This window comes from Cetorhinus maximus, chromosome 22 (assembly GCF_964194155.1).
Source record: "Cetorhinus maximus chromosome 22, sCetMax3.hap1.1, whole genome shotgun sequence".
Lineage (NCBI taxonomy): Eukaryota > Metazoa > Chordata > Chondrichthyes > Lamniformes > Cetorhinidae > Cetorhinus > Cetorhinus maximus.
Genome location: NC_135900.1, coordinates 70,446,941 through 70,468,824, shown reverse-complemented (window position 1 = coordinate 70,468,824; position 21,884 = coordinate 70,446,941). Strand labels below are relative to the sequence as shown.

Sequence of the window (21,884 nt, the reverse complement as noted above, 5' to 3'; positions counted from 1 at the left end):
AGTGAGAATTAGGAACTTAAACAAATCAGTATAAGCAAAGAAATAGCACTGGAGAAATTAATAGGACTAAGTGGAGACAAATCTCCTGGACCTAATGAGCTGCCTCGCAAATATTTAAAAGATGTAGCTGCAGAGATAGTGAATGCATTGGTTTTGATCTTCCAGAATTCTTTTGATTCTCGAATAGCTCCCAAGGATTATTTGGTCTATTTAAGAAAGAAGGAATACAGCAAAGGGGGAACTATAGGCCAGTTAACCTAACATCAGGGGCAGAATATTACGCTCCGCGTGCGGGCACTCACCCTACACGCCTAAGCATAAAATGATGCATGATGACGTCAGGCGTGCGTCCCAACGTCATCGCGCAGTCTTGCGATATTTCGTTTGGCGGGCATACACCGGAGTCAGCTGCGCACCTACTGATGATTAAAAGGCCATTAACAGTCTAACGGTTGGTGGGCAGGTGAAAAAGCCAAGTGGCCTTTACATTTCTTTGGAAACCTCATCCACGAGCAGGATGAGGTTTCCTAAAGCAAATAAACATTAAACAAGAACTTTATTTTTGAATTAAAAACATGTCCCAGCTCATGTGACAGAGTCAGGCAGCTCCGTGCCTCAGGGAGACTGAAGCGCTCTTTCTTGCGCATGCACTAGGCCCGGCTCTCCTTCCCCCACCCGCACAGGCAGCGCTTAGCGCTGCCACTTGCGATCTATGCACGGTGGGCCTTAATTGGCACACCCATGTGAAATCGCGGTACGGAGCCAATAGCAGGACGGTGGTCGGCTTATTGACCGCTCCCACCGAGCACCCCCACCAAGGGCAAAATCCTGCCCCAGGAGTAGGCAAATTGCTAGAAGCTATTATTCAGGGCGTGGTAACAGGGCGCTGAGAAAATCGTAATACAATTGAGCAAAACCAACATGGATTTATGAAGGGAGATTGTGTTGGACAAATCTGTTTGCATTTTTATGAGGCTGTAATTAGTAGGATGGATAAGAGGGAACCACTGGATGTAGTGGCCTATTTGGATTTTCAAAAAGCATCGAATAGGGTGCCACACAAAAGGTTATTATACATAATTAGGACTGATGGAAATGGGGTTAAAAATAACGTACATTCAGGATTGGTTAACATACAGAAAACTAGAGAGTAGGAATAAATGGGACATGTTCAAGTTGGCAGGCTGTAACTCATGGAGTGTCACAGAGATCAGCGCTGAGGCCTCAATTATTTATGATCTATATTAATGAATTGGATGAGGGCACTGACTGCATTGTAGTTAAATTTTTTGACAATACAAAGATAAGTAGGAAAGTAAGTTGTGAGGAGGCTAAAAAGAGTCTGCAAAGGTATATAGATTAGTTAAGTGATTGTGCAGAAGTTTGGCAGATGTGTGAAAATGTGGGGTTGTCCACTTTGGCAGGAAGACTAGAAAAGCAGAATATTATTTAAATGGAGAGAGACTGCAGAATGTGCAGTGTAGAGGATTTGGGGAGTCCTTGTACATGAAACAAAAAGTTAGCAAGCAAGTACAGAAAAGCAAATGGAATGGTGGTGTTTATTGCAAGGGGGATGGAAGTCTTGTTAGAACTGTACGGGGCATTGGTGAGACTACACCTAGAGTACTATATAGAAAAAAACTATGTACAGTTTAATCTCCTTACTTAAGGAATGTCAGCCTAGGTTTTGTGCTCAAGAGGAGTATTTGAGATCAGTGATCAAGGGGTAATTTTAACCTATCTTAACCCCATTTTGGGACTATTCCAGATCAGATGTACTCCTTGGATGATCACCCTCACTTAAGGTTGAGAAAGGCAGGCCTCACAGACACTTAAATGAGTTTGAAGAATCTAACTCTCCCTGAAGGAAAGGAATCACCAAAGAATATTACCATCCTCCAGGTAGCTTTTTTTAACACGTAGTACGCAAGGTATCTCTATCCCAATTGAGGAGAGCACTACCGTTGCTACACTACAGCAGCTACCTTTACCTTGAGAGATCTTGGAGTAAATCCAACAAATCTAAAAATCCTACTGTGTGATTCCAATTTTATGCCATACAAGAGCTGAACCAGCAGGAAGTATGTTGAGCATGCATGCTGGACAACATCCTTTGTTTTCATCAACATCCTTCATTTTAGCCAACATCCTTCAAGCAGACAGGATACTGAGAGGTGCAATTGGTGGTCACTTTCTTGCTCGACTCAGTTTCCAGGATTCAGTTGACAAATGATTTAGGCACAGCCTTAAGTTATCCATTGTTGAATGTGGCATCTTACAATTTATCAATGCCTTGCCTGTTTTTTCAGGAACTGCCTTGTATTAGAGGATATACAATATCCAATGTCATTGGATGGTAGTGACATAGTGAACTTAAGCACACAATTATACCCAGGCATGTTTACAAACTTCTTGAACCTTTGTCCAGCAGATGAACTCTATCTTTAATCTCTACTTCATAGGAGAATCACTCTTTTAATCTTATAACTCTGAATTTATAGCTGCATTCCTTCACAAACCATGAGTGGCAGACAAACGTGATTGGATAAGCCGTTCAATGGAAGTCAATAGAATGTTAAAAATGATGGGTGATCTGATTTTGTTAGCTTCCCGCTGTGCATTTTAGGTTAAAACTACTCCCAACATGCTGGTTGGGTTTAAAATTTTAACAACTGAATCAGCAATCTTCGTTCAATAGTTTTTGAATTTTAAAAGATGTGATTTTGACACATTTTAGTGTTTTAATTGAACACCCATCTGGATATTTTGAAAGTTAATTTTAACATGAGAGGCCTCTGCTTTTCAGATGTGGATGAATGTTTACAGAACAATGGTGGCTGCTCCCAGCTCTGTGTGAACACGGTGGGCAGTTACCAGTGTCGCTGTCACCCAGGGTACACCTTGAGACCCGGAAGCAGAACAACCTGCACAGGTTTGACCTTTCATATTTCATTTTGGAAGCACTTATACAAAAGCAGATGTGCTTTTTTTTAAAAAAAAAGACAGCAAGACTTTTATTCTACGGTGCTGATCATGTATTTCAGCTGTGGCTCGGGGGTAACAGCTTCGACCCTGAGTCAGAAAGTTGTAGTATCAAGCCTCCGAAGGGAGTACATAGTCCAGCCTGATACTGCCCTGGCTCGAATGATGCCCCTTTGTTTTCGATTTGATCACTGAAGTTCATCTACGCTAGTTCATCCCTTAACCAATTTAAGCCTTGCATGTTGGCGAGACACACAATAAGGTGCTGAATGAACACAAGGTGCTGAATGAACACAATAAGAAGCAAAGTCTTCAGGCAAGATGGGGAGAAACATTGGCTTAATCTAGTGACATGGTTCTGCAAAGCTATAAAAAAGGGCAAAACAGAGCACTAAGGTTTATTTCTATAGGAATAGAGTTCAAAATCAGAGCAGTTAATGCAGTGTCCAATGGTTCAGTTGTTCCATATTTGATTATGTGAGTCTGTTTAGTATTGATGCTCACTGTGCTCGATTAGTTAAGCCTGGGTGTGGACACAAGGGAAAGTAAACAACACTGGAGTAAGAACTGCAAGCCAGAGCTGCAGCATGGTGTAGACATTTAAAGCACTGTAAATAAAACCTGTTACAAACATAGAAATTAGTGTCATTTCTGCATAGCTCTGAGAGATATGAAACAAACAACAGTTATGTTAAACATATTTATAACCTGTTGTAGACCTGGAGTACTGTGCATAGTTCTGGTCTTCATATTACAGAAAGGATATAGAAGCATGGAAAAAAGTGTGAAAAAGGTAGAGAAGGATGATACCAGAACTGAGAGCTTGCAACCACAGGGAAGACTTCGCAAGTCAAGTCTCCTCACGCTGGGAAAGTAAAGACAGAGAGGTGTTAGAGATCTTTAAATGGGTTCAATGGGGCAGACATAGAGAGGAGAGATTCTATTGTAGAAGAGTCCAAATCTATATAATGTAGTCACTAAAAAATCAATAAGTCAGGAGAAACTTCTTGATGTAAAGAATGGTAAGAATGTGGAACTCACTTCCACAAGGAATAATTGAGCCAATTAGCCACTACAGCAGCTGGTGGAATTTGAATTCAATCATAAACCTGGAATATAAAACTTGTCTCAGTAATGGTGACCATGAAATGATTATTGATTGTTGTAAAAAGTCATCTGTTTCACTAATGTCTTTTAGGTAAGGAAACCTGCCATTCTTACCTGGTCTGGCCTACATGTGACCCCAGACTCTCAGCAATGTGATTAACTCTTAACTGCCCTCTGAAATGGCCTAGCAAGTCACTCAGTTCAAGGGCAATTAGGGATGGGCAGAAAATGCTGGTCTTGCCAGTGACACCCACGTCCCATGGAAGAATAATAATAAAAAAAACTTTTCAGAGGAAGATGGATAATGAGGGAGAAAGGAATAGAAGGTTCCGTTGTGAAGGTTAAATCAAGTAAATAGAATGGGGAGAATTTGTGGGAGTTCAAACACCGGACTAGATCTAATGAGCCAAATGGCCTATTTCTGTGTTGTAGATGGCCATGGCTCAGAAACAAAGATGGATTCTTTTGTTACTCGGGCAGTTTATCCGATGATGCCCTTGACAGAGTCATGCTGAAGTGCAGTCCAACAGCCAGGGATTGTTCCAGGTTCTCACTCTCCCTCTCACCCTCCAATTCACTGTTGTTCATTTTTTACGCTGCTTTCAGATGTCAATGAGTGTGTGAATCCAGTAATGAATCGGTGTGACCCAAACGCTCACTGCCTGAACTCCAATGGTTCCTACCGCTGTGAGTGCAAATCCTATTACAGAGGGAATGGGACACACTGTGAAGGTAAGGAGCAGAGCATGGATCCCAACCTCTTCTCTCACTGATGTACTGGCCACAGAGCCTAAATATCCATGGGGTAGATTTCCACCTTTACTGCCTGGTAGGAAGGGGAATCTGGCAGCTCCTGACTGATAACATTTCCTCTGCTAGATTTTCTCCACTGCTCTCCATCCAGGTGATGCTTAAAACCCTGGCAGTGAAGACAGAAATCTACTCCCACTGAGTGGACGGCTGTTGAAAATGAATGTGTTAATCACAGGGTTCATTTGGAGCAATGGGTGATGTTTCGATTATGTTAATGGACAAGTAAATCATAGACTAAGGTCAGAATTTTTCTTCCCACTGTGGGAATGCAGACTTGGGAAAATCCCCAACTCTGCAAACCTGACTCAGAAGAAAGTTCCCTGAACACCCAGATTTTCACCGGGTATTAAGACCATAAGGCATAGGAGCAGAAATTAGGCCATTCGGCCCATCGAGTCTGCTCCGCCATTCAATCATGGCTGATAAGTTTCTCAACCCCATTCTCCCGCCTTCTCCCTGTAGATCCCCTTACCAATCAAGAACCTATCTATCTCGGTCTTAAATACACTCACTGACCTGACCTCCACAGCCTTCTGTGGCAATGAATTCCATAGATTCACCACTCTCTGGCTAAAGAAGTTTCTCCTCATCTCTGTTCTAAAAGGTCTTCCTTTTACTCTGAGGCTGTGTCATCGTGTCCTGGTCTCTCCTACTAATGGAAACATCTTCCCCACGTCCACCCTATCCAGGCCTTTCAATATTCTGAAAGTTTCAATCAGATCCCCCCTCATCCTTCTAAACTCCATCGAGTATAGACCCAGAGTCTTCAAATGTTCCTCATATGTTAAGCCTTTCATTCCTGGGATCATTCTCGTGAACCTCCTCTGGACCCTCTCCAGGGCCAGCACATCCTTCCTGAGATACGGGGCCCAAAATTGCTCACAATATTCTAAATGTGGTCTGATCAGAGCCTTATAAAGCCTCAGCAGCACATCCCTGCTTTTATATTCTAGTCCTCTCGAAATAAATGCCAACATTGCATTTGCCTTCCTAACTACCGACTCAACCTGCAAGTTAACCTTAAGAGAACCCTGGACTAGGACTCCCAAGTCCCTTTGCACTCCAGATTTCTGAATTCTCTCCCCATTTAGAAAATAGCCTATGCCTCTATTCTTCCTACCAAAGTGTATGACCTCACACTTGCCCACGTTGTATTCCATCTGCCACTTCTTTGCCCATTCTCCTAACCTGTCTAAATCCTTCTGCAGCCTCCCCGCCTCCTCAATACTACCTGTCCCTCCACCTATCTTTGTATCATCTGCAAACTTAGCCAGAATGCCCTCAGTTCCTTCATCTAGATCATTAATGTATAAAGTGAAAAGTTGTGGTCCCAACACTGACCCTTGTGGAACTCCACTAGTCACCGGCTGCCATCCTGAGAAGGACCCCCTTATCCCCACTCTCTGCCTCCTGCCAGACAGCCAATCTTCTATCCATGCTAGTACCTTGCCTCTAACACCATGGGCTCTTATCTTACTGAGCAGTCTCCTGTGCGGCACCTTGTCAAAGGCCTTCTGGAAGTCCAAGTAGATAACATCCATTGGCTCTCCTTTGTCTAACCTGCTCGTTACCTCCTCAAAGAATTCTAACAGATTTGTCAGGCATGACCTTACCTTGATGAAACCATGCTGACTTTGCCCGATTTTACCATGCACTTCCAAGTATTCTGAAATCTCATCCTTAATAATGGACTCTAAAATCTTACCAACGACCGAGGTCAGGCTAATCGGCCTGTAATTTCCTGTATTTTGCCTCACTCCCTTCTTAAACAGGGGGGTTACATTAGCGATTTTCCAGTCCTCTGGGACCGTCCCTGACTCCAGTGATTCCTGAAAGATCACCACTAACGCCTCCACTATCTCTTCAGCTATCTCCTTCAGAACTCTGGGATGTAATCCATCTGGTCCAGGTGATTTATCCACCTTCAGACCTTTCAGTTTTCCTAGCACCTTCTCCTTGGTAATGGCCACCATACTCACCTTTTCCCCCTGACTCTCTTGAACTTTGGGGATGTTACTTGTGCCTTCCTCCATGAAGACTGATGCAAAGTACCTATCCAGTTCCTCCGCCATTTCTTTGTTCGCCATTATTACTTCTCCAGTATCATTTTCCAGCGGCCCAATGTCCACTTTTGCCTCTCTCTTACCCTTTATATATCTAAAAAAACTCTTGCAACCTTCTTTTATATTACTGGCTAGTTTACCCTCATATTTAATCTTCTCCCTCCTTATTTCTTTTTTAGTTGTCCTCTGTTGGTCTTTGTAGGCTTCCCAATCCCCTGGTTTCTCACTGCTCTTCGCCGCATTGTATGCTTTCTCTTTAGCTTTTATGTTGTCCCTGACTTCCCTTGTCAGCCATGGTTGCCTCGTCCTCCCTTTAGTATGCTTCTTCTTCCTAGGGATGAATTTTTGCGGTGTCTCATGTATTAGCATGAGTCAGGCCCACCACCGCCAGAACGAGTTCGGAGAAAACTACCAGATGCAGAGGTGGGCTGTTGCTTAAGGTCCAGCACTTTGTCCCAGCTTTAAATGAACAATAAAACAGAAGAACCCTCCATCCCTCACCCCTCCCCATACACTCCCCACACATTTCCCACACCCCATCAACCCCCTCATCCCCTCACCCCCTCCCCACACCCCATCAACCCCCCACACAATCCTCACACGCCATCAACCCCCCCCCACACACTTCCCATGCCCCATCTATGTGAACCCATGCCACCTAATGCTCCCCAACTACTCCCCCATGGCCCCTCATACCCTCCTTGCCAACCTACGTCCCTCCACCCACTCCATGACCCTTTATAGCCACTATGCCAATTTATTGTCAACTCATGACCCCACCCACTACTCAATGCCCTTACACCCTCCATACAACTCACCCTGTATCCACCATGGGCACACCTCAAAATCCATGCTGAAATGAAATGAAATAAAGTTCTGAAGTGTATATTGATGAATTCACTATTAAAAACAAAATGCGCTCATTGATAAAAACCTATTCACTACTTTTAACTTCCTTCAACTATTTAATCCCTTGTAAAAACAGGCATTTATTTCTATGGTCCCACTTCAAAGATTTTGTAAGGACTTGGATCTGTCAATCAAACCGTGAACTGACAGATACCCCACTGTAATAATGATAGGTTGCAAAATCAGTCATGCAGCACCAATCCTATAGTGATAGCCCTCAGACTTATACCAACAGACAGATTGAAGTAGCAAACACCTTAAAAAAAAAACTGCAGACAGTATTTTCAAAAATTTAAAGATTAGGGGATTTAAATGCCCTGACAGTTCCCATCAGCTTGACAGTTCCAATAAGCTTATCTACTATTTACACACATGCAGATCTACTTTAACAATCCCAAGGGGCCCCTGAACTCTCCCGGACCTATCCAAAAGGGTATCCTATCTCTCCAAAGAATTCCAGCAGCTTTAGACCTTCCCCTGAAAGGTCTAAAGCCCACAAGTTCTGTTTTGGACATCTCACTAACGAAAATTGGATCTGACCATAGCTGCACTTTATTATTGTTTTCCTTTAAGAAACTCTAGTACAAGGCTTCCCAAACTGAGAAGACAAGATCCTGGGCTCACAAGTTCCAATGCAGCAATGGCTGCCGTTGAGCTCTGACTGAATATTAACAGATGCTTGGCTCCTTTAAATCCTCACCTTTTTTAATTGCGGGCATGGCCTAAATGACCAGTGTTTGTTTGAGTCTTGATTCCTGCTCCAAAATACCCAGTCAATAGGTAGATTTATAAAAATCCCTGAAGATTAAACACCACCCCCTGCTCTCAGGTCTCTCTCTCTCCCTCCCTCACAGCTCCCACTGGGGCAATTTTCTAGCCTTGAAATGGGGTCACAGTGGGAAAAAAGGGCACAGCTCTAAGATAACCAGAAGCTTTTGTGTAACTCATTTCATTAGTGCCTAGTTGAAGGAGTCATTTCTTGGGTGGGATGCCATTGGAACATCCAGGGTGGAACATTCTGCATCATCATGTAAGTGCTCAGTACCTGGTTGGAAAGGCAAACACAGCAAGCTTACGGAAGGAGAGGTTATTTCAACCTTACCATACACACATCTAACACAACTTCCCTCCAGAGCAGAATCCCAACACAGGCCCAAAATAGACCGTCAAGAAAAAAAGATTCAGCGAGTTCTAAAGTCACAAAGAGAATCCATAAAAATCACAGAGCACAATGCCAAGAGTGATTCAGACAACACCCACACAACATGTTTGAGGAACTTGGGGTTTGAGGAGTGTTAGTTTTTGTGGATAAAATCAATTGAACTGCAGTCTACTTGCCTATTTCCTGCATGTGCTTGTTATCTGGCTCTTGGGGACTCATTGTTTTGATGAAATGTAAAACACTACTCTAGAAAAAGGAGAGAGCAGCTAGGACTATTACAAAGAACGGTAGTTGCCTTTACCAATTCATGTTTTCTTTCTCTGTTTATAGGTTGCTTTTGCCCACCAGAAATTATACCAGGAACAGCGGATCAGCCGGCTCTTTCAGGGAATCCCTGTCCCTGTGTATCTGGCTTTATTGTATCCAATAACTTCCCGAGTCTGTACCAGAACAGTGCAGACATGTACTGGTTCTTCAACATGGCTCAGTTGTCTAACTCCACTCATCAATATAAAGGTAATGGCAAACTCCATTCCCAAAGGTGAAAGTAGAGACATTGAACTGCTGCACCATCCACTAACCAGAAGGCAGCCTGTTGGGAGGTAAAGTGTGAGCTGGTTCTCCATCCAGCCTGGTTCTCCATCCAGTACTTGGACGGCATTCTGAGAGGTTTGATCACATGACCTCCTGCCCCACCCCCCATCCCTGTGTGCTTCTGTCATTGGTCACCTGGCACGTCAATCTTCATGGCAGTCAGTGATTAATGGCAACAGAAACACACACAATCCTCTGTTCATCAGAATCCACTCTACCATCATGTGTTTTTCACCAGTTTAAACACACATGTGACACATTCGCACTATTCACTGCTACCCTACTGTCTGTTATCAGTCTGGCTTGATTCCCTCATGATTATTCCTCTTGCCTTTCTCACAGGATCATCCAAAGGATGAATCTTTATATCTGGGACTATCTGAGAGGGTGACCAACCCAAATTTAACCCCATCAGGAATGAGATCTGGATGGATGGGGGTTGGGAACCTGGCCAGTCCGAGCTGGTTTTGCAGGGTAGGATCATTGTCAGAATATTGGTGGGCTGTTATATTTCTGCCAATGCTGGATTACCCACCTCACAGGAAAACTGCTGCAGCTCCTGTTGGTCAAGTGGGACAGTGTAATCCAGCAGGAGAGAGGAAAATTTTAAAATATTGTTTAAAACTCTGCAATTGATTGCCTGAGATGAGGTGATTTTATAAAGTTTAAATCATCTTCCCAGACCGCCTCAACAACCCTCCAGAAAGACTTGCAAGAACTTGCATTTATACAACACTTGTCATGATCTCAGGACATTCCAAAGCGATGACATACTTTCCAAGTGCAGTGACCATTGTAATGTAGGAAACACAGCAAACAATTCATCAGCAAGCTCCCACAAACAACAATGAGATAATTTACAAGATAATCTGTTTTAGTGTTGTTTGTTAAGAGATAAGCATTGTCCTGAGTACCAAAGAGTGCTCCCCTGCACTTCTTTGAAGTACTACCATTTATTTTTTTAATGGATCTGTGAATATGAGTTGTTGTTGAGCATCAGCGTAGATTATGTGTTTGTATCTGAATTGAGACTTGAATCCAGACCTTCTGACTCAGAGACACGATAACTATCACGGAGCCAAGTACATCTCCAACAACATGAGGGGACCAGGATTATGCACAATATCTTCTCCTTGTTTGAAGTAATGACTGGATCATGGACACTCCACAGAAATGGGCTTCTGCTAATTAGCGCCTTTTTTTTATTTACACACAGGAGTCCGATTCAGGGTGGAGTCACTATCTGTGGAATCCCAGGATGATCACATCTCATTTGGCTGTGGGACTGATCCCGATCGACACAAGCAGTTCACACTGTCCGAGAAAAATTTGAACATCACCACCTTTCACCTCTCTAATTGCACGGCTGCCTGGGTCCATTTCCACTCTGGCCCAAATGTGCCAAACACAAGATTCAAAATTTATTATGAAATGGGTGGGTCTTCTTTAATTCTTCACTTAGAACCATCGCCTCCACTTCTGTCTCTCTCCAACCCTTATCAAAGATAAACTGAGAATCAGGGCTTTACATTAGAACAACATTGTAAACTAAGGCAATTTCAAACTGATTAGATTGCGTTGACATGTCACGTCCCATATAAAGAACAGTGTACATAATTGTCAGTTGAATATTTGTTATAATACATCATTAATTTGATGCAGATTCGGCATTGCATATACATATTATCATGGAATTATACAGCGCAGGCTGTGGCCATTCAGTCTATCGGACCTTTGCCAGCTCATTGAAAGATCTAAAACAAAAACAGAATTACCTGGAAAAACTCAGCAGGTCTGGCAGCATCGGCGGAGAAGACCATTTAATTCCAATCTCCATGTTCTTTCTCCATAGGCAGGCAATTTTCTCTTTCATAAGTCTTTACCCACTTCCCTTTTAGAAGTTACTCTTGAATCTGCATCTAACACTCTTTTAGTGCATTCCAGATCAGAAAAATTAACTCCTTTGGTTACTTGCTCTTCAGTCACTGGAAGCGATTTCTTTCTATCTACTTGATCAAACCCTGTCATAGTTTTGAATGCCTCAATTAAATCTCACTTTAACAATCTCAGCTCTAAGGAGAACCATACCTGCTTCTCTAGTCTCTCCACATAATTGAAATCCTATTTCCATGGTACCATTCTAGTAAAATCCTCTTTGCACTGTCTCCAAAGCCTTGAGAGCTTCCCTACGGCGTGATGCGCAGACAGACTGCACACAATAACCTAGCTGCAGCGTATGTTTTATAAAGATTTAGCATAACCTCCTTGCCTTTATATTTAAATCCTCTATTTCATAAGACAAGGATTCCATATGCCTTTTTTTAACAGGCTTATCAACTTGTCCTGTCACTTTCAAAGATTTGTGTCCATATATGCCCAGGCCTCTGTGTTTCTGCGCCCACATAAAACTGTGCCATTTAATTTATATTTCCTCTCTTCATTTCTCCTTCAAAATTGCATAATTTCACACCTTTCTGCATTAATTTTATTCATTTTTATCTGTCATGTGTCTGACCATTTCACCAGCCTGCCAATGTCCTCTTGAAATCTGCTACTATTCTCCCAACTGTTTTACCAGGTTTCAAAGATTCATGTCAGCTGCAAATTTTGAAATGTTGTCCCATGTGCCAAAGTCCAGGTGATTAATATATAACAAAAAGAGCAGTGCTCCTACTACTGATCCCTTGGGAACAGCACTGTATCCCTCCCTCCAGCCTGTTTAAAGAAAAACAACCATTCACCACTAATCTCTGCCTCCAGTGTCTGAGCCAATTTCAATCCACGCTTCCTCTTTATTCCCACATGCTTAGGTTTTGTGAGCAAGTCTGTTGTGTGGCACTTTTTAGATGCCTGCTGAAAATCCCAACTGGGTGAATTTGATTGGGAAAAATTATAGCCTGCATGTCCCATGTCTGGTGGTGATGTTGGGAAAATCAAATAAGTGACTGTAAGAAACTATTCCAGTTGTTCTATTGCAGAGCCAGGGAATTGCAAACCGCCCTCTTTCTCTCCATCCCCAACTGTGTCTCCTTCCCACCACCCCACTCATCCGAAACTGTTAAGGAATGTTGTTTTGTAACTTAATCAGGAAAATGTACTTGATGAATTTTATTATTAACCATAACCCCATCAGGCTTTCCTTTGACCCTTTCCACTCATTACCTCTGAAAGCAAGTGTTTATTGTATTAATGTTGACAAATTATTTTCCTGAGCCACAACAAAGCCTTGCAGCGCCTCAACTTGGGTCACAAATGGAACGGTAAAACAACAGCCTGATATGCCCACACAGGCTTGTTGCTGGCAAGGAGGTTCAGCAGACACAGAGTGGAATCATCCCAGATTCACACAAAGTGCAGTAGCAAGAGGGAAAAAAGACGTTTTACCCACCAGCAGCAATGGCGTATCGTCCCATTCCCGCCTCGTTAATTATGCAGCCACAGGAAACACGCCGTCTCGGTGGCGGGCTGCTTCTGATTTGCCCACCATGCTGTTACCTCGTCACTTCCTCACACAGGGCACCACATTTAAACTGCAGCCGCACGCACAGTTCTCAATGCTTGCAGCCCAGGACTGCTCCAGTGAAGATATGGCTCCTAAAGCCAAGAAGAGTGCAGCCCCCCGATTCAGTAACACATCCCTGAGACGGCTTCTCGATGCCATGGAGGCCCACTGCGCTGTCCTCTATCCCAGCTCTGGCTGCAGGAGGCCCATCAGTCTCACCACTCTGGCTTGGGAGGCGGTGGCAGAGGTGGTCAATGCCAATGCTGCACATGAGGTCAGCCATTAAGTGCAGAAAATGGATGAATGATTTGATCTGTGCCGCTAGGGTAAGGCAACCATCTCATCACTCTAAACTCACACTCACAAGACCATCACACATTCATTGGCATCTCACTGCCAGCTCAAGGGACATCACCACTCACTCTCTCACACGCACCCTTACATCTCCATCTGGCCCTCATCTCCTCTGGAGACTGCCTCCTCAGCCATCACCACTTGCACAGATCAACATGTGCCCCCGCACACTCACTGTGATACCCCCTTCCCCAGTACAGCCCATGGCCTGCAGCCTCTTCCCCTGCCTGAGGCCACCTCCCCTTCCCCAAACAAGCCCTCGCCCTGCAGCCATTGAAAAGCCACTCCTGCCTTATGGCTGGTCTGGTAGGTACAGACCTGCCCGTGAGCCTCCGTAATAGTGATGTGGTGCTGTTTGCGAAGCCTGGCGCTGATGATGGCGAGTGCTGCCTGAAGCAAGGTAGACAAACAAACCTTGAAGTCCCGAGCAACGTGCAGCTCACCAGGTGCACATCGCTTATGTACGGTTGTGAAACAGGTCGTACCCGGATGATCCAGTCTGAGGGGATGATTCCGGGGAGCAGGGCTTATAATGAGATGCTAAAGCATTGAAATTAGGATCCCAATGTGCAGTGGTGGAAATCGCTCAGCATTGACGGTTGGAATGGATGTGAATCACAATGATGTGAAACCGATTATCGGCTTTCTCGCCATATTGTCACCACCACCCCCTACCCCCCACCCCGCCCACCATGATGCCCATCGCCAATGAGGCTGGAAAATTCCGGCCATAGACGCATCACCATAACTCGATGACTAAGATTCAAACTCTTTGGTGAGCTATATCTCTATTATGATCCAGAGGTGATGCAGAGAAACCAAATGTTGCCAAAGTCAGAGAGAAAAAATACGAGTATCTGTAAATTGACAGCCCCTTGTGCAAAAACTAAACCTTTCCTTCCCTGTCTGAGGTCAACCTTGGCTGAAGATCATACATGAAGAGAATTTAAAACACCTCTGTCCTAGTGGAAAGTCACCTGGTAGCAAGGCAACTTAAAATTTGCATTTTTTATGTCTGAACAATCAGATAAATGTAAGCCAACAAGACTTAGATGATTGATCGATTTTTCTGTGTGAGTCTGTGAAGGACAATAAAGATGAGTTCACGTATCCCATGTTCCCAGTGATTGAAGGAAATCCAGCTTGCAGAGAGAAAAACACACTGTAGCTCCGATTTCCACGGGTTTCCCATTGTGAGCAGGGGCTGAATTATCCTCATCGTCCCAATAAGCAATAGCTCATGGAACTATAGGCCGTAACTTCTGAGCTCCAGAGCATCGTATCTTGGGGAGTTGGCGGGGGGTGGGGGAGGCATAATCCAAAGATGCGCTGGGGAACCCGCCACCCCCCCCCAGAAGTTCCCAGGTAAGGTTTGCACGATAATTGCCCAGGAAGTACAAACCTCCCCTGGGTAATTGCCCTGCACTGGAACCATCTGAAAATGCAACTGAAATCGCAAACTTCAGATGGTTCAGACTGTGTTATATCAATAGTTACGGAGAAACGGTTAGAAGAATTTAAACCACTTCTAGCTTCTGGGTAACTGTTGTACAGGCCCACACCGAACCTCCATGGGACTCCACTCACACCCCCTAGCCCCCAGGGGACTCCCCCCACTGCACCCCACCCCCCCTAACTGACTACTCCCTACTCCATGGAACATTCTCCCCAACCCACCCCGGCAGGATTCTCCCCCCTCCGCAGACTCCCCTGCCACCCCTCCCCATCATCCCCACAGGACTTCAACCTTTAACCGCCCCTTCCCACAAGGCCTGACCCGAACACCCCCTCCAAGGCTCCCTAACCTGAACCCCCCCCCCCCTCAAACAATGCCCAACTCAACCATACACCATCTCCCCCCAAGGCCCAGCCTGACCCCCCCACCCCTATCTCCCCCAGATCCTACCTATTTACCTTACACACTTACCTTGTCAAAGACCTTTAAGCTTGGCTCATCTTTAAACTCACCTGGTTTACAGATGTAAAAAGCGGGTGTGGCTTACTTAGTTTCGACACTACAGCCCTTGACACTACACCCAGGGGATGCGCTGCACTGTCCAGATCTCGCCCAACCTGAGTCGGATGATTGGGCGAGATAGGAACAGCTGGATTTTCAGGTAAGAGCTTTCAAGGGGAGTGACAATCCGACTCAATTGCCACTCCATCGTAAGTTACGGTCCTATGTTTTTGTACAAAATATATTTGGGCAAACTTTTAAAACCAAGAGAGGGCGAGCATGTTTTAAAAAGTGAAGTTTTACATACAGAGCTCACCCAGCCATTGTGGTGAAATAAACATTAATTCCCCCAGATCTCAGCTGACACACCATTCTCCAGTGTGAGCACAAATTAAACAAGGGTTTCCATCTGAATGGTGTGGAGTGTTTGGGAAAGATTGAACAGACAGGAAAAGCTGGAGGTTTGGGACTGCCTTGTACGCCTGGGATGTGAATGAAGTTGGTCCCATGGGAGGTCCTCCTATGGCTGGGCATCCTTAATATGCAATGGACAAAGCTAATGTTCTGCGTGTGCTACAGACTGTCAGGTCAGAGTAAGGAGGAAGCCTGTTTGCATTATAAAGAGATGAAATTATGTGAAAACAGGAAGAATATTTTAACTGGAGACTTTAATGCAACAGGTATAATTGGCTCAGAGTCTGAGTTAGTAAACAAATTACACGGCTGTTTCATGATCCAGTTTGTCAGCTGATGGAGCTGATCTTGACCTGGTAAGTGACAATGTACAGACAACAGAAGTCATACCACGCATAGTGACCTCAGCATAATCATGTTCAATATGTTAAAGTTTCCTGAAATACTGAGCATCAGGAAATAGATATTTAATCTTAAAAAAGGCAAAATTCAAGGAAATGATGTAAGCTCATTAGCTGGTGCAAGTCTGTTCAGCAACACCTTCATAGAGGCCTGGTGAAATAGTTTTGAAGGCTGAGTGAGCAGAAGAGGGACAGACCCAGAATGCCAATGTGTATGCTAAATATATGCAACCCTAAATGGAGAAAACATTAATTGAAAGTAAAATAAAGATGAAAAATGTGACCTGTACAGGGATAAAGAGGAACATTGGCTGTGGACATAGAACCATGTGGAAACATGTTAAAAGACAAAAAACATGGAAATAAATATAGAATGTGGTGGTTCTACTATATTTACTCTCCCAGCTGGATAAATTTATTCAGTCAAACTTATTGCTAGTCTTAATCCTCTACCAGGAGTGATTTCAAATCATTGTAAGAGATTAGTCAGCTATACTAGCCATAGATAAAAGCAAAATACTGGGAATACTGGAAACCACAAACGCACCTTCCGCTCACCACCCCCCCCCACCTCCCCATCAGCATTTCATAGGGACTGATCCCTCTGGGACACACTGGTTCACTCCTCCATCACCCCAACACCTCATCCCCTTTCCACAGCACCTTCTCATGCAATCGCAGAAGGTGCAATACCTGCCCCTCTACCTCCTCCCTCCTCACTGTCCAAGGGCCCAAACACTCTTTTCAGGTGAAACAGCGCTTCACTTGCACCTCCTTCAGTTTGGTCTACTGTATTCGATGCTCACAATGTGGTCTCCTCTACATTGGGGAGACTAAATGCAGACTGGGTGCCTGCTTTGAGGAACACCTTCGTACTGTCCACAAGCATGACCCAGACCTCCCTGTCACTTGCCATTTCAACACTCCACCCTGCTCTCATGCCCACATGTCCATCCTTGGCCTGCTGCAAAGTTCTAGTGAAACTGGAGGAACAGCACCTCATCTTCCAATTAGGCACTTTACAGCCTTCTGGACTTAACATTCAGTTCAACAGCTTCAGACTATGGACTATCTCCTCCATCCTCACCCCTTTTTTAATCCCTTTTCTTATAAAAAAAAATGTATTTTTTATTTACTTATTTTTATTTTTATTTTTATTTTTATTCACTCATTCATTGTTTTATCCCTTTTTTATCCTTCTTCCCAAATCACCGCCCATCCCCCCACTCCACTCCCAAAAGGACCATTTGCCACTTTTCTATGTTGTTCTTTCACAGAGTTCTGACCCTTGTTCTGCTATTAACACATTCTGAGTTCTCACCTTTGTGCCACTATCAGCACTTTTTTTAGTCTTCACCACTACCATTAATACTCCCTTTGTCTTGTGTCCATGACATCTTCGTCAATCTCTCCTTAGCCCCCACCTATCGCTAGCCTTCTATCCAGCTTTATTTGCTCATCCCCTTAAACAATATAAATTCCAACACATTTCCACTTCTCTTTAGCCCTGAAGAAGTGTCGTGTGGGCTTGAAATGTTAACTCTGTTTCTCCCTCCACAGGTGCTCTCAGACCTGCTGAGTATATTAGCTATAGACTTGGTCTTAAAATGAAATGTCCTCCCCCCCAGGAATATATAGGTTAAATAAAGATATCTCAGAACAAAACATACTTAGCAGGTATATTATATTAGAATTCACTCCCCTGAGTTAACCTGTTTCAGTACATAAAATTCCCCATCTAAGAATTCTAGACAGGTCCTGGGGTAAAAAGAATGAGTCTACAACTTTTATTATGATTACTTAATAATACCTTATTCTAAGAATAAATCCTGAATTAGATGATAGGAATGATCACAACATTACAAAGTGTAAAATAATTTTAAAATAATCAAATCCACCTAAAGAATAAATGCAGCATATCACAAACAAACAATATACTAGGTTTATGCTTCACAACCAAAGTATTAAGTGTAGTTTTGTCTTGTCTCAGCTAAGCATGAGGAGATCTATCTAAGATCTGTACCCTCTGCTGGTCAGGATGGCAAGCTCTGACCCCAGTGCTTACTTAGGGGCTATATTTATAGAGAATTTCTTGCCTGATTCTAATTACTGAGTAGGAACAAGCTCATCATTGATATGTGTTATCAGGATTTTAGCATTTCTAAGAACCGTTCTGTCTCAGAATTCTTCAGATCAATCAGTCTGTCTTGTAAGTATTTTCCCAGCTTGCAACAACCAGTGCTGAGGTTTTCTAACTCGCAGCAACCAGTCTCAAGGTTAGCTACATTATTTTTACTTTGTTCTACGTTTTGTGTCTAATTGTTTGTCACTTTGTTCTCCCTGCCCTTGGTCAAGATTCAAGTTCTTCATCAATTAGGCTAAGGACTGGACTTTGTTAAATTCCTTAACAAGAGTACAATAATAGTTAGAGGTCAGTCAAAGAAGTGGGTCACTAAAGGTTACAATTCATTCATTCATTTGTGTGTCCTCTCGCGCTCAGGTACTTGTCTCATTGTCTGCTGATGCTTCATCCTGAACTATTTTTGAAGCAGTTTTTGTCAATGGTTGTTTACCATTGCCTTCCACTCTCAAGGGCAGGTCCCAAGACTATCTCAGCCGGAACGGGAAACAAACTTGTGCTGTTGGTGTTATACTCAACCACACACTACCCATCTAGCCAACTAAACTAACCATCCCCCTGTCAAGTGTCCACTCTGGAACAAATAAGTGACATTCCTAAATCACTATAATATTTAGTAATTAACCTGCTCTGCATTAAGCCTTTGAAAGTGTTCCACTAGTCCTCTAATGAAGTATTATTGAACAAGCACCCTCAATCAATATTAGCAGTCAGCCTGAGGGAGTAGCTGGACACTGGGGATGGAGGATGTTTAAGATGTCACTAGTGTGATCCATTTTCAAAAAGGATGAGAAAGCAGAGCAGCTTACAGCAGACTATCAGCTCAGGGTAAAAATTGGAATCAGGCATAAATCTTATGATTTCCTGGTATAATTATAACACAGTAAAATACCCCAACATTTGAGTTAGAAGATGAAGACCCCATCTGACCAATCTTCTTGACATTTTTGAAGGGCTGACATCCCAAATGGATAGCGGAAAGCCCAGTTCCAAAAGGCACTTTATAACTTCCTTATGATTGACTAGAATTTAAATTTAATGTGGTGAGAATCTGGGAATGGATCAGAAGGAGAAAGGTACTCGGTTGAGGGGTTAGGTTGAGATTGGGAGTGGAAAAGGATTGGATGGACTGGGGTACTGAGGGGACTGAGGGGAGATTTAATTGAGGTGTGAAAAAATTATGACCGGCCTCGATAGAGTGGATGGGAAGGACCTACCTTGTCAAGTTGACCATTACCTAGGGGTCACAGGTGTCAAGGGGCTTTTTATCCTTTCTTCCATGACAAGCACTTATTGTGATTAACAATAGAAATCTAAAGAAATTGAGAGAGGATCAGGGAGAAGTTGAGCAGAAAATTTTCACCCTGAGGATGGTGTTGATCTGGAACTCAGTGGGCGAAGTTTTCCATTCTAGGACCCGTGGTGTGGGCAGGAACCAGGAGTGTTTCCCACCACAGAGGCCAGTGGGAATTCATGTGATGCTGGCCTAATTAATTATGTAGTCCGGGATTTCCTGATGGTTTGCACGTTGGGCGGGCTGGGTAGCTTGCATCCCGCCATCATATCCAGGTGCCATATTTAAGAAGCGCCTGGACATCAACTTACCCACTGTTGAAGGAGAAGATCCACCTCTTGGAAGCTCCTGCAGATAGAAGATCCACGTGGAAGATACTCCACCCACCCACTGCTGCAGGGTGCTCGGTCACTGGACGCTTCCATCTTCTGTTCCAATCTCCGCAAGCTGCCCCAGGCCTTCTTGCAGGTAAGCCCGACATGTGGACGCCACGTTGGTCCAGGTGTGTTCTTGACCGGCGTGATATGCCACTGATGGTGCAGAAAATTGGACCGGATACGACTCCGGTCGGGCCTTCAACTGCATCCCATTAACGGGATGCAAAATGGTTTCCTGCTGGCCTCTGGTGGGAGTGGCGACCCACCATGACGGGCAGAATAACGCGTTTCTGCTGTCATTTTACGCTGGCAGGAAACTGATTTTTCAGCTCCTGTTGCATTGTTTCCCCCACCACCTGCCGCTATTTAACCCACCATGGGGGAGACTGGAAAATTCTGCCCCTGTCTGAAAGGGCAATACAGGCAGGAACAGTTATCACATTTAAAAAATTTATGAAATGCCATAACCTACAGGGATATGGACCAAGAGCAGGAAAATGGGTTAGGCTCGAAAGATATTAACAGACATGATGGGCCGAATGGCTACCTTCTGTGCTGCAAATTTCTAAGATTCTACAAAGGAGAATAGTGAAAGCATTTGGGCAATTTGCTCTCCCTCTTTCAGCTGCTATCTTTGGTCTAAACAACCCAATTTACTGGAAACAGCAGCATTGCATATCCATATAAATGTGGATCCACAAACCTGCCATCGGGTAAAGAACCCCTGTTTGTATAAAATAGAGGCAAGGAGCCAATCTTCTGTGTTAGTGCTGTATTTCACTAATTAAGTCCTAATGTTATGCAGCAGAACCCAGCATCTCTTTGGTGACCTTTGCCCACTGGCCTGTGTGAGGCAGGAAAGGGGCACACAGAGGTCACTCTCCTGAGACTTGAACCATTTGTGAGGTTGAATGTGATTTTAATTCCAGCTCAGCCCTCAATCTTCATTCAGCTGCATATCCTAGTGAAAGCATTGGGGGTACACAGACCTTGGGCGATGTCCATTCAAATGTACATTGTATATCGTTCCCCATTTTCATTGAAGTCAATGGGAGAATGAAGTATAATGTGTGCCTGTTTTATACCACTGGCCAAAAGTCCGAATTGTTCCCATCATAGATTTTGATGACATGTAGGGCAGAATCATCAGCTTCTGTTTGGAGCGGGCGTCATAGCGGGTGGGAGTGGAAAATATCGGGAGATCGCAAAAATCGGTTTCACATCATCGTAAAACCAGTGTACGATTGCCCGCTCCACCCGTCAGTGGCGAACCACATTTCCCATCGCCACATGCCAGGAACCTAATTTCAATACTTTAGCATCTCATTATAATCCCTGCTCGCCAGGATCATCTGGGCACGTTGGAGTGATTGCACGCCGATGTGTTCCATAACTGTACATAAGCGACGTGCACCTGGCGAGCTGCACTTTGCTCAGGACTTCGAGGTTTGTTTGCCTACCTTGCTTTGGGCAGCACTCGCAGTCATCAGCACCAGGCTTCACAGGCAGCACCACACCACTTTTAGGGGGGGCTCATGGGCAGGTATCTACCTACCAAACCAGTGGTAAGGCCGGGGTGGCTTTTCAATGGCTGCAGGGCTAGGGCTTGCTTGGGGAAGGGGGAGAAGTGGCCTCAGGCAAGGGGAGAGGCTACAGGGTGAGGGCTGTACTGGGGAAGGGGGGTATCCCAGGGTGTGTGTGGGGGCACATGTTGAACTGTGCAAGTGGCCTCAAGCTGGTGAGGGCTGAGGAGGCAGTCTCCATAGGAGATGAGGCCAGATGGAGATGTGAGGGTGTGTGTGAGACAGTGAGTGG

General features: G+C 44.2%; 1 protein-coding gene across 1 annotated transcript in view; it reads left to right on the top strand.

Annotated features, from left to right (window-relative positions):
* Positions 1–21,884, top strand: part of LOC144696780 (uncharacterized) — a 255,023-nt gene that overhangs the window by 106,453 nt on the left and 126,686 nt on the right. The window lies entirely within an intron of this gene.